Genomic DNA, 11300 nt, shown 5'->3' on the forward strand with positions numbered 1-11300 from the left:
GTTCGGGTAGTGGAGGTATCAAGTTAAAATACATCATTATATTTGGAAAAATAGGAATAAATTTCAATGAGTATTACTTACTCGGGTATAGTCCAACCCTTTGTCAGTTATATTTGGGCTCCATGCGATGTCTTTATTTCCGATGTTTTTGGATAAGTTTCGGAGCAGTGATTTATCGTACTCACATGTTAAACTTCCCCGGTGTTATCTTAAACTTCTTATGTTATCTTAAACTTCCTTATTATTATTATTATTATTATTATTATTATTATTATTATTATTATTATTATTATTATTATTATTATTATCATTATTATTATTATTATTATTATTATTATTATTATTATTATTATTATTATCATTACTATTATTGTTGTTGTTGTTGTTAGTATTATTATTACTATTATTATTACTATTATTATTATTATCATTATTATTATTGTTGTTGTTGTTGTTATATTTTAAAAGGATTGACGTAAATCTTCACAAAGGTAAACAGGCAAGACGAAGAGCGCGATTCGATTGTAATAGACGTTTTATTGGTTCAACGATATTTCGACAGTAAGCCTGTCTTTGTCGTGTTCAAAATAAGAAGTGATAAAATTTAAAAATTGTAGAAATTTAAATTTAAAGTATGGACGAGATAAATCATCGTCCACACATTGATGGAATGACATCAGTCTTTAAGTTTCAATTTTATAACAGGCGAACAGAAAAAGACAGCTGTTCAGGTGAATGGTCACCTGTCGGAGTCATTCAGCTTCTTGCGATCGGTCCATCAAGTGTGCCCTCTCTCCTCCCTTCTGTATGTACTGGCTCTTGAGCAATTACTGCGGAAGCTTGAGGCTTTGGGGGATGTCCCGCGTGATCTAGGATGTGGGAGAAGTGTGTCTACTTAGGCTGATAATGTCACCGTTATAGTGTTGAGCCATAGGTATACAGACCAGATTGACGAAACTTCAAGAATATGAAGCGGTGACAGGAGCAAAAATTAAGGCGGAACAGTCATTGGTTTTGCAACTCGGCACCTGGAGAGGCAAGTCCATGCCGTCCAACAGCGTCATGGGGCGCTGGACAGACGGTCCCGTTAAGTTGCTCGGAGTCTGGTTTGGTCCGGATTCCAGGTGGAGAAAACCTGGGACGACGTAACGAGCAGGTTAGCTAATCTCACCCAGAAATGAGCCGAGAGGAAGCTGTCCCTCAATGATCGAGCGGAGGTGGTGAATGCCTACATAGCAACCGTCATCTACTTCCGCTTGACTGTCGTCCCTTGCCCTGTTTACTGGTTGACCAAGTTGGTGCACATAATCTTCCGCTTTCCAATAGTCAGGTGCTCCATCTGCTGTCAACCGCCGCTGAATGGAGGGGCATTCCGTGGTTACTGATGCGCAGACATTCACACAGGTTGCGGCATTTCCAACGTTTCCTTGAGCAGGTTTGGTCAGCGTTTGTAAGAGACACTTTTCAACAGCTCGTCTCTTTGACTGAGCTTCAATCCTGGATTAGGCGTAGACCGAGGAGAGGCGCCTGGGACCTCGAGTGCCATCAACGCTCACAGCCCTCCGCCAGGCCGGCAATACGGTCGGTAGTAGTTCCACTCTAGCGTTCTAAAGAGGGCTAGTGGAGAGAAAGTGCGATGACGTTCTCAGGGAATCTAGCTCTTAGGGTTCTTAAGGTGCTGGATACCATAGTGCTGGTATTGGCCAAATCGATTATGCTTGGTTTTATATTCTGTAAGAGTAAAGACGAAGAAACAGGCAACAATGTGATCAATACACTCAATTGTGTGATTTCAGAGTATACACTTTGTGTCTACCTTATTGTGTTTGACATTAGTTTGATAGTTCCGGGTGAGGAACTAGGATGAATCATTTTGTTTCGACTTTCAAACCAACACTCTGCAGTCACTGATACGTTATTCTTATATCTACATCAGCTTACTCAGCTCGTTTCAGTTATTCTTTCTACAGTTTTGGGGAAAGGACGTGTTTAACTGCTTCAGGTCAAACAACTGACAAACAAATCTGTGGTACTGAGCAGAATATTTACTGTAGTCCATCTTTTATGCCAAGACAAAACGATGTACATGATAACACTTCCAGTCAGTTAAGATCAGACGCCATAAAGATCCAGTGCTTGGTACTGCATCAGGGCATTTATGATTATTGCTGTTGTTGTTGTTGTTCTTCATCATCATCATCTTCTTCTTCTTCTTCTTCTTCTTCTTCTTCTTCTTCTTCTTCTTCTTCTTCTTCTTCTTCTTCTTCTTCTTCTTCTTCTTCTTCTTCTTCTACATCAACTGTAGTGTGCATGCGGTTCTCATTTCCATGCCCCCACCCAATAAATGAAAATTAAATCAACCTCGGTGAAATTTGGACCCAGATCACAAAGCTTAAAGTAATGCCTCTAAGCGTCCTATAGGCTATTCTAATGATCGTACAACACCACCTCATGATGATGATAATGATGATGATGATGATGATGATGATGATGATGATGATGATGATGATGTTGATGATGATGATGATGATGGTGGTGAAGATGAAGACGATGTTGATGATTATGATGATGATGAGGGTGAGTATTCCTTTCTTCACTAAAAAACTTTGGCAAAATTATCAAAGACGGTGCAGTGCTATACTGTTTGCGATTAACCAAAAACTGTATAATCAATGAAAACAATAATTCTAAATTTCGTCAGCAATTTCGGGACAGAAGACAAGTTGATTACATCAACCCCAGTATGCAACTAGTTCTTATTTTATTGACCCTGAAAGGATGAAAATCAAAGTCGACCTCGGTGCAATTTGAACTCAGGTAGGAAGGACGGATGAAATGCATCTAAGTATTTTGTCCAACGTGGTAAACATTCGAGAAGCTCGTCGCCTTATAACCCGAGACAAATAGTCATTTCTACTACATGCACATGGCCTGACAGTTTAGGGGGAGAGGTTAGTCGATTACATCGCCCCCAGTGCGTAACTGGTACTTATTTCATCGACCTCGAAAGGATTAAAGGCAAAGTCGACCTCGGTGGCTTTTGAACTCAAAACGTAAAGACTGACGAAATGTCGCTAAGCATTTCGCTCGGCGTTCAAACGATTCTGCCACCTAGTCGCTTGTTATCATTTACATATATACGACGGGCTTCTTCCAATGTTCGTCCACCAAATACACTAACATGGCTTTGGTCGGTACGTGGCTATAGTAGAAGACACATGTCCAAGCTCTCGCACAGTGGGACTGAACCCTGAACCATGTGGTTGGGAAGCAAGCTTCTTAAACACAACAAACCTTGCGCCCTTATGATCAACAGAAATAATTAAAGCAAATAAGGAAAAAGATTCAAAGAAAGCAAACGTCCTCTCTCGTAGAAAGTAGTTTCGGCGCTGGTTGTGACAATTATATTTAGGGACAGAAAATTTATTTGATTCACATTTAACTAAGTTTACGAGTTTATAAGGAGGACATTAATGGGAACTAGCAAAGGAATTGAAACCAATGTATCGTTCTCGGTATCTTTGTTAGTTCTTACTGAGATATATTATTATGAGGAACATGCATGCTTTTTCTCTTACAGTTTATTGAATTTGTTATCACTGGACATAATTTGCGGTACATATAGAGATAGAAGGGCGAAAGGGTGTGCTTTGTCCACGATTTCATGGAATACATACGATTAGAAAAATCTTCTTTTATTATACTGTATAGTAATATAGTATTTATTATATCTGTCATTCAATTTATGTCATGTAAGCTCCAGCGTGAACAAGAGTGTACACCTTCTGCGCATTAAACTTTCGACCAAGATACATCTGTTTTGTTGTACCTATATTTGCATATTCGAATATGTCTTTTTCTCTTCCTGTACAAGCCTTGCATATACATTAGCTTCTAATGCTATATAAGTATTGTTGTGATATACTTCTCCTACGAGGGTAAACACAAGCGTAATATAAAGAAAAAAATGTCAAGGGATTTTATATTCACCTTGCTCAAAACATTGTACCGTTATTTTGGAAATACAGCTGAAATGTCAATATGAAGCTGTAAATATCCCAATAATATATTCATCAATGTGTTTTCAAAAATAAACTTTTACTGTATGAAAATGTATTGCTATAGCTATAAAATCTCTCATTGCGTCTATTTGAGTATTTTACACGAAATTGAAAGCAAGTATTAACTGCAACTTCTGTTCTCTTTTACGCATTTCATGCGTATGTTTATGATCCCTGATTTTTATTGCAATGTGGTTTAAATTCTTTGTAGTGAAAATGTTCCTTTCTTTCTCACATCAGATATGATGCATATATAATGAAGCACAAAATCCAAGAATAATTCTTTGAAGATTGAATCAGTAAAAAATACTTCAACTAATGTTTGCTTTGTGCTTTGGGCGATGTCAAATATCGGCTCCAATGCAGTCTGAGTTTGATAAGGTTTAACAAACAAAGGAGACACGCATTGCTTGTTAATGAGAATTTCTAAATCATTATAATGCACAGGACAGAACAAAGATATGCGCAGACATGAAACACATTTTCATAGCTGTTCAGTAAAATTTTAATTATGGTTTATCTAAAATTCCACTGATAGAAAAAAAGATGATTCGCAAACACATTTTCTACCCACCATCACTTTTGTAACTAAGCTGGCTTGGTACCCTGCAAAGTAGAAGCAATTGTACACAGTTACATTCTGTTTACAGAAGCTCATACCATTATAATTATTATCACATATTCATAATAAACGTTGGCGTTATCCGACGTGTATTAGCACACTGTGTATTAATCAATTAATATTATTTTAACATAGAAATATTAATTAAGCTTTCAGGTCAAAAGTAACAGTGACTGTCCATCGAAATATATATATATATATATATATATATATATATATATATGTATACATACATAGGCAGATATACCTACATGAATGCATACATACATACATACATACATACATACATATGCGATCGCTGGTTATATCCAGTCAGAAAGTTATCATTGGTATTACGTCTATTACACAGTACAAAACTTTATGTAATTTTCTGTTGCATGAATTTAAGGTATTTTTTACAGATTCTGTCTTTCATGTGCTAATTTCAAGTCTGTCACCGGTTCTACTCTCCATACTTCAGTGTTCTTGCAATTTGAAAATCAATCTCTAATGCATTTGTAGTTCAATTTGACATAATGAGATACATATATCCAACTTGTAAAAAATTGACGATTGTATTTTCCACATCTGATCGCGGCTTCTTTAAGTAGACATAGATGTATGAATACCTCTGATGATTTCTACTATATCTGTGGCAGCTCACACTTATTTGTTAAACATGCAACAGTGTATGTGAGACTGGCTTATAAAGGCTATTTTGAGATTTAGCCTCGGTGACCAAGACAAAAAATTAACCCCTAATGCTGTGTAATACCTATTTCTTTACTGCCCACAAGGGGTTATACACAGAGGGGACAAACAAGGACAGACAAACAGATTAAGTCGATTATATCGACCCCAGTGCGTAACTGGTACTTATTTAATCGACCCCGAAAGGATGAAGGCAAAGTCGACATCAGCGGAATTTGAAGTCAGAACGTAGCGGCAGACGAAATACCGCTAAGCATTTCGCCCGGCGTGCTAACGCTTCTGCCAGCTCGCCGCCTTAATGCTGTGTAATATCTTTAAGGAAATGCTTCGTGACTGGAGAAAATAAAACCAAGGAGCCGGGCATTTAGAGTTCCTATGAACTGGCGAAAACGCAAGGACCATAGAAATGACTGTTACGTGGTATGGTCAACACGAAGGGTATCGGTAATAATATATATGTAAAATCTTATCCTAATATTCCTTCAGCAATTAGACCTATTCTGCACTCTCAGACATTCAGGTTTCCAGTTTTTCTTGAATACGAAGCTAGCAAACAAGAGTACCAGGATGATAATGATGATGCAGAAATTACTTCAGAATTTCAGGACCCTTCTTACGGCGCCAAAGTTAATCTCTTCAGCGATTCAGCCAAACAGAACTGAATGATTTAGTGCGTAATTTGCGACTCAACAAATCTGTAGGTGAAGTTCAAACGTCCAGGCTACAAGAAAAAACTTCTACTTTGTCAAACTGAAAAAGTTTCTTATTTTTGAAAACGAGACGAGCTTTTTGTGCCATTTATTTTCAGAACAGAAACACTTTGTTTACTGCGATAATATTCCCGGCCTTCGCCAGTAAAAAGGTATCCCCTCGTACAGTTCAACCGACTGGCAACAATTTGTAGATACCTCTAAGCGCAGCCTAAAGTGTTTCTCCAACACAATAGCAATCTTTATGGAGCTGTCCCGGAAGTTCACTCAGTGTGTTAGCTAGAAGAATACGATATGGAAATGGTTATTGGCCATTTTTGTAGATTTTAATAACTGGTCAATTTCCTCCTCGGCCAACAGAAAGGTTTCCCAATGCATCCTTATTACATCTGCATGTACGACAGCCTAGCTTGAGAGAAACACTGGATTCAGAAGACTTGGTCCTTAAGTGAAATAATTCAAAGCTTACAGTAATATAACTACCCTCATATTTGAATTCAGTATTACCCAAATGAGGTAATACCAGTTGTTGGTATCAATGCAATAAAAATTTTCTTGACAAGTGTTATTGCACCTAGGGTTTTCTTTCGACTGTAACAAAACGATGCATCTTTTGAAATCTTGTGAGCGATGCACCATAGGAAACTACGTCTCTATCATGTAGGCTTTTGTTGACTAAGCAACCGCTAGAAAAAATTCAGCTGAGATATCATACTGCATTTCCCCAATTTCACATCAATGTGCTCCCTTAAATAAAATAGTGCCATGCTACAATTTCTGACAGTATATTTCTAGCACATATCACTTGAGCGTTAAAATCTCTGAAATGTATCCGTCCCCTTGTATGTATTCCCCTCAACAGTATCATTCAGATAGCAATATATAAATGCCTTTTTTTAGTATGATGAGATCATGGGCATGTTACGTACTCTTTTGTAATTTCTTGAAGAAAAATATATCCCATACGGGACGATCCATTTTTTTTCATTTCAATATTGAAATTAGATTATATTTTGAATAATTATGAATATATTGAAGTGAGTAGATTATTCAGTAACTTATAAAATATGTTTCCTAATTTAATATAAATTTCTGTTTATCGTATATCATAATTGTATTGAAATAATGAATTGTTATCTCTTGTGATTGATTTTATAGAATAATGAAACGTTAGACAATTGATGCTTTACTTTCTATGCTGTATCCTATATCAATATATCTAAGGTACTCATAATTAAGGGTAGCATAATTTCTCACTTATTGACTCCAAAGTAATTCAGTACGATGTAATACAATTCTGAGTACCGTATTTTAGTTGTGTAAAAAGCAATGTGCAGTTTTCTTGTAAAACAGAGATAAGAGTAAGCTTATGTAAAACAAAGAAAAGCAAAGAACATGGATACAAACAGTACACTAAGCAAACCCATATATATACACACAATAAAACACACATAGTAAACACTTAGAAACGCCTGTAGAAACACACACGCGCGTTCGCACACACTCACACACACCCACACAGAAACTCACACACAGATACAGACCGCATGCACAGAAATACATGTCTTCTCGAGGTTAAAAACGTGCAGTAGAATCCGCTCGAACGGACAGCCATGTTACGAATATTACTTGTCAGTACAAGTGCTGCTTCGATTTCTAAGAGAGATTTTACAACTAGCCATTTTGCTTAGAGAAAATATCGTTATGTTCAAAAGCCTGAGTCAAAATAAAATTTGAATGTGTGTTACAATTGAATCTGACTGATTATTATTAACTACAAACTGACGTAACACTTATTTTGAGGTCTTCATACAATTGTATTGTCAACAACCCTCTGCGTTCCTGTTCACTAAGTGCCACAGACATATCAAATATATAATTTCAATTTTATAGTTTTTCCTTCGGCACAGTTTAATAACCTTGGAGTTAAACAGAGTTTTTAGCACCATATATATTACATATATATTTCGAATAGCAATGTGTCAAGCGACAACCATCTTGTCATATAATATAGGAAATACTATATTCACTTTGGAGGATAGTATACACCATGTCACTTTAATGGCATCGGGATTTTTAGTATATGTATTAGTACAACTGTCATTAAATATTTATAGGCATAAATATTATAGTAGTGAATGATCAAAGATAAACGTATCGCATTTTCAAATTTCAATATTAATAGCCTTTGTGACTGTATTTAACTGTTAGAAATACTTTGCGATAACACCCCAAGAGAGCAGTGGACAGTACATACAAACGAAATGGTGTGCAGAATACTGCTATGTCAGTGGTCATTCTCAAATAAATATCGGTGATGGAATGATTCTGTTTTCCTTAATCCGTGGTGGATAAAATAATTACATGTATATATTGGTGAAATTGATCTCATCTTTTACAGTTCGCCATTAGTAATAGCGGAACTGTACGTATACAAAAATTATGAATAATACAAATTGTAGTGAGACTTTCATATAAAATGCGATTTTGTGTCAAGAGAATACTACTGCATGAGAGGATACCCAAACGTAACTGTGTACGTTTTCTGTGAGACAAACCCGTTTCAGTTCAAGCTCCCACCACTAAGAGCCACTTGCTGCGACCATCAGGTATCAGTCTGCCGATCAGCGCCGTAGTGTGAAGTCGTACTTCCACGTGGTGCGTCTTTCTTTTGCAATCCTTCTCACCTGTACGTCGATTTTTGTGATAGCTGAAACGAAGGAACAGCGTGCAACCGTTAAATTCTGTATTCTTCTGGGTAAAACGGCGGCCGAAACAATCGCGTAACATTATCAAGTTAGTAACAGAGATCGTGCCTTGAGCAAAGCACATGTTTACGAGTGGTTTTGATGCTTAATGAATGGCCACTTGTCATTTAAATACCAATCTCCTTCAGAGCGAATGTCGAACACCCGAACGAATGATGACATCATGAAAATTCATCAACTAAGCTTGGATGACTGTCACTGAACAATACGCGAGTATGCTGGCATGATTGGTGTGTGTTGAAGCTCCTGCCAACATATTTTGGGCAAAATTTTGCTAATGAAAAGTATTGCAGCAAAAGGCGTGCCTCAATTGCTCTCAGGACATGAAAAGTAGTCACGTCTGAATGCGTGTCGTGAACTGAAAGAACAGTTGGAAGTTGATCCAGACATTTTTTTCGAAGTTCATCACTCGTAACAAAAGTTGCTGCTACGGAATTTGCAGATGTGGAAGAGATGGGAAACCAAAAATATATGGAGGCGTAGAAAAGGCATCACTTCACAAGTTTTTAGCACTGCTTCGAACTGTGGAAAATGCTTCTGGAACGATTGCTTCAAATGGAGAATACTTTGAATGCGATGAAAGTCTAAACATGTACAATTAAGGGAATAAAATAACATTGCAAAATCCTGGTTTCTTTTGGGTACCCCTCGTACATTTTGTTACATATCTCTAGATAAAAAGATCACAATCTGAAGGAATTATGTTTCTCTTGATGTTTGATGTGTTGATAACCTGAATACCAGCAATGAACTACAGGTACATTTTATATAGCTTGTCTTACAATCAAATATGATACTGAAGCAATATTTCATATCAAGAATACTAGAAATATCAGTGATATCTCCTCTTGTTTCAGTCACACAATGATAAAATTACTTAGGCTACATCGTTCCGTGAATATTCTAGCTGTTAATAGCTTCAGTGTTAGATAAACAGGCACAGTATATGTTATACTGCAGGGTAGGATACATTTTCTTTATTTCAATTGTATTTCCTAGATTTTGTCTGCTTCTGTTTTCTTTTATTTAATAGTGTTCATGTACTATTGATTAATGTCCATTATTCTTCTAAAATCTTTTCAAATTCTTCATTTCTATATTATTGAAATCCTCTCTTTTGTTGCTTTTACAATTTTGTTTTTCATTTGACTTCTTTTCATCGTTAATTACATAGCTATGGTAGAACAATATTATTTTGATTCATTTTTAGAAGAAGAAAAAAAATATTTTTTCGTTTGTATTTATTACAGTAGTTGTGGGAATTGCTGCTTCATTGGTTGAGGAACTGATTTCTGTTATATCAAGAAGAAGGTGAGTGTGGCAAGGAATATTTTCTATTAATTGTCAGTAAGGGTCATAAATACAATGTATTCTGAGATGAAATGTCGAAATGAATGTCACAATATAAAATTGATCAAAATTATATTTCCGGAGAATACAAAATATGAGAAAACTAATGAATATTTTGAAGGAACTAGCACTTCCCATTATTTATTATATACAATACAAATTTGTGAAGCATTTCTTTTGTTTATTTTCTTTAATATTAAGGTAAAGTTCTCACAACGTATCATCTTGATCGTTGTCTAACACTTTAAAAAATCTTGTAATTTTAACACTAATATAACTGCTGTAAATTACTAATTTATTTTGAAATACGCCATATACTCATCTGAGAGGAAATACATGAACATTACGTGGATGCATATATCAGATAACGTTCGAATTATGTATACAACTTTGGAGAGGTAATTCAGAAAACGGATTATGAAGCAATACATGTCACGTGCATTGCAAAGGAATGTTAGATTTATACACAATTCACAGTGGAATAATTAGAACAGCCCTCTATTACTGACCTGATAATGTTACGCGATTGATGAGAAAATAGAAAATGATATGTTTATCTTAAATGTAATGCAATTATTTAATTCGTGGTAATTGAGCTTTTAATTAAATAATTGATAATCATAGTAATACATTTCACATTGTTTTCTTGGAAATCACATGCAGAAGGTACACATATATAAACGTCCCCCACCGAGATTACATGTACTCTAATCGCTTTATATACCGTCTCAAATTTTAGTTACATTTCGTGTTAATAAATCGCGATGAAACTCTATATACATGCCATAAAATCTAAAACAAAATTTAATAGAACTCCCCATTTAGAACGTACATTCTCCTTTGTATTTCCTGCTGTCTTCATTGTTGTTTAGCTGCAAGTCCTATGATTAAATGTTTTTCACCTACTACTAAACAAATTTTGATAAGAAGGCGATTTGATATCTGCATTTGGTACATCGGGCAGACATCTAGATATCTCTTTATTTTAGTAATATATATATACAGAGAGAGAGAGGGAGAGAGAGAGAGAGGGGAGAGAGAGAGATAGTTAGATAGACAGACAGACAGATAGATAGATAGATAGATAGATAGATAGATA

This window comes from Octopus bimaculoides, chromosome 3 (assembly GCF_001194135.2).
Source record: "Octopus bimaculoides isolate UCB-OBI-ISO-001 chromosome 3, ASM119413v2, whole genome shotgun sequence".
NCBI lineage: Eukaryota > Metazoa > Mollusca > Cephalopoda > Octopoda > Octopodidae > Octopus > Octopus bimaculoides.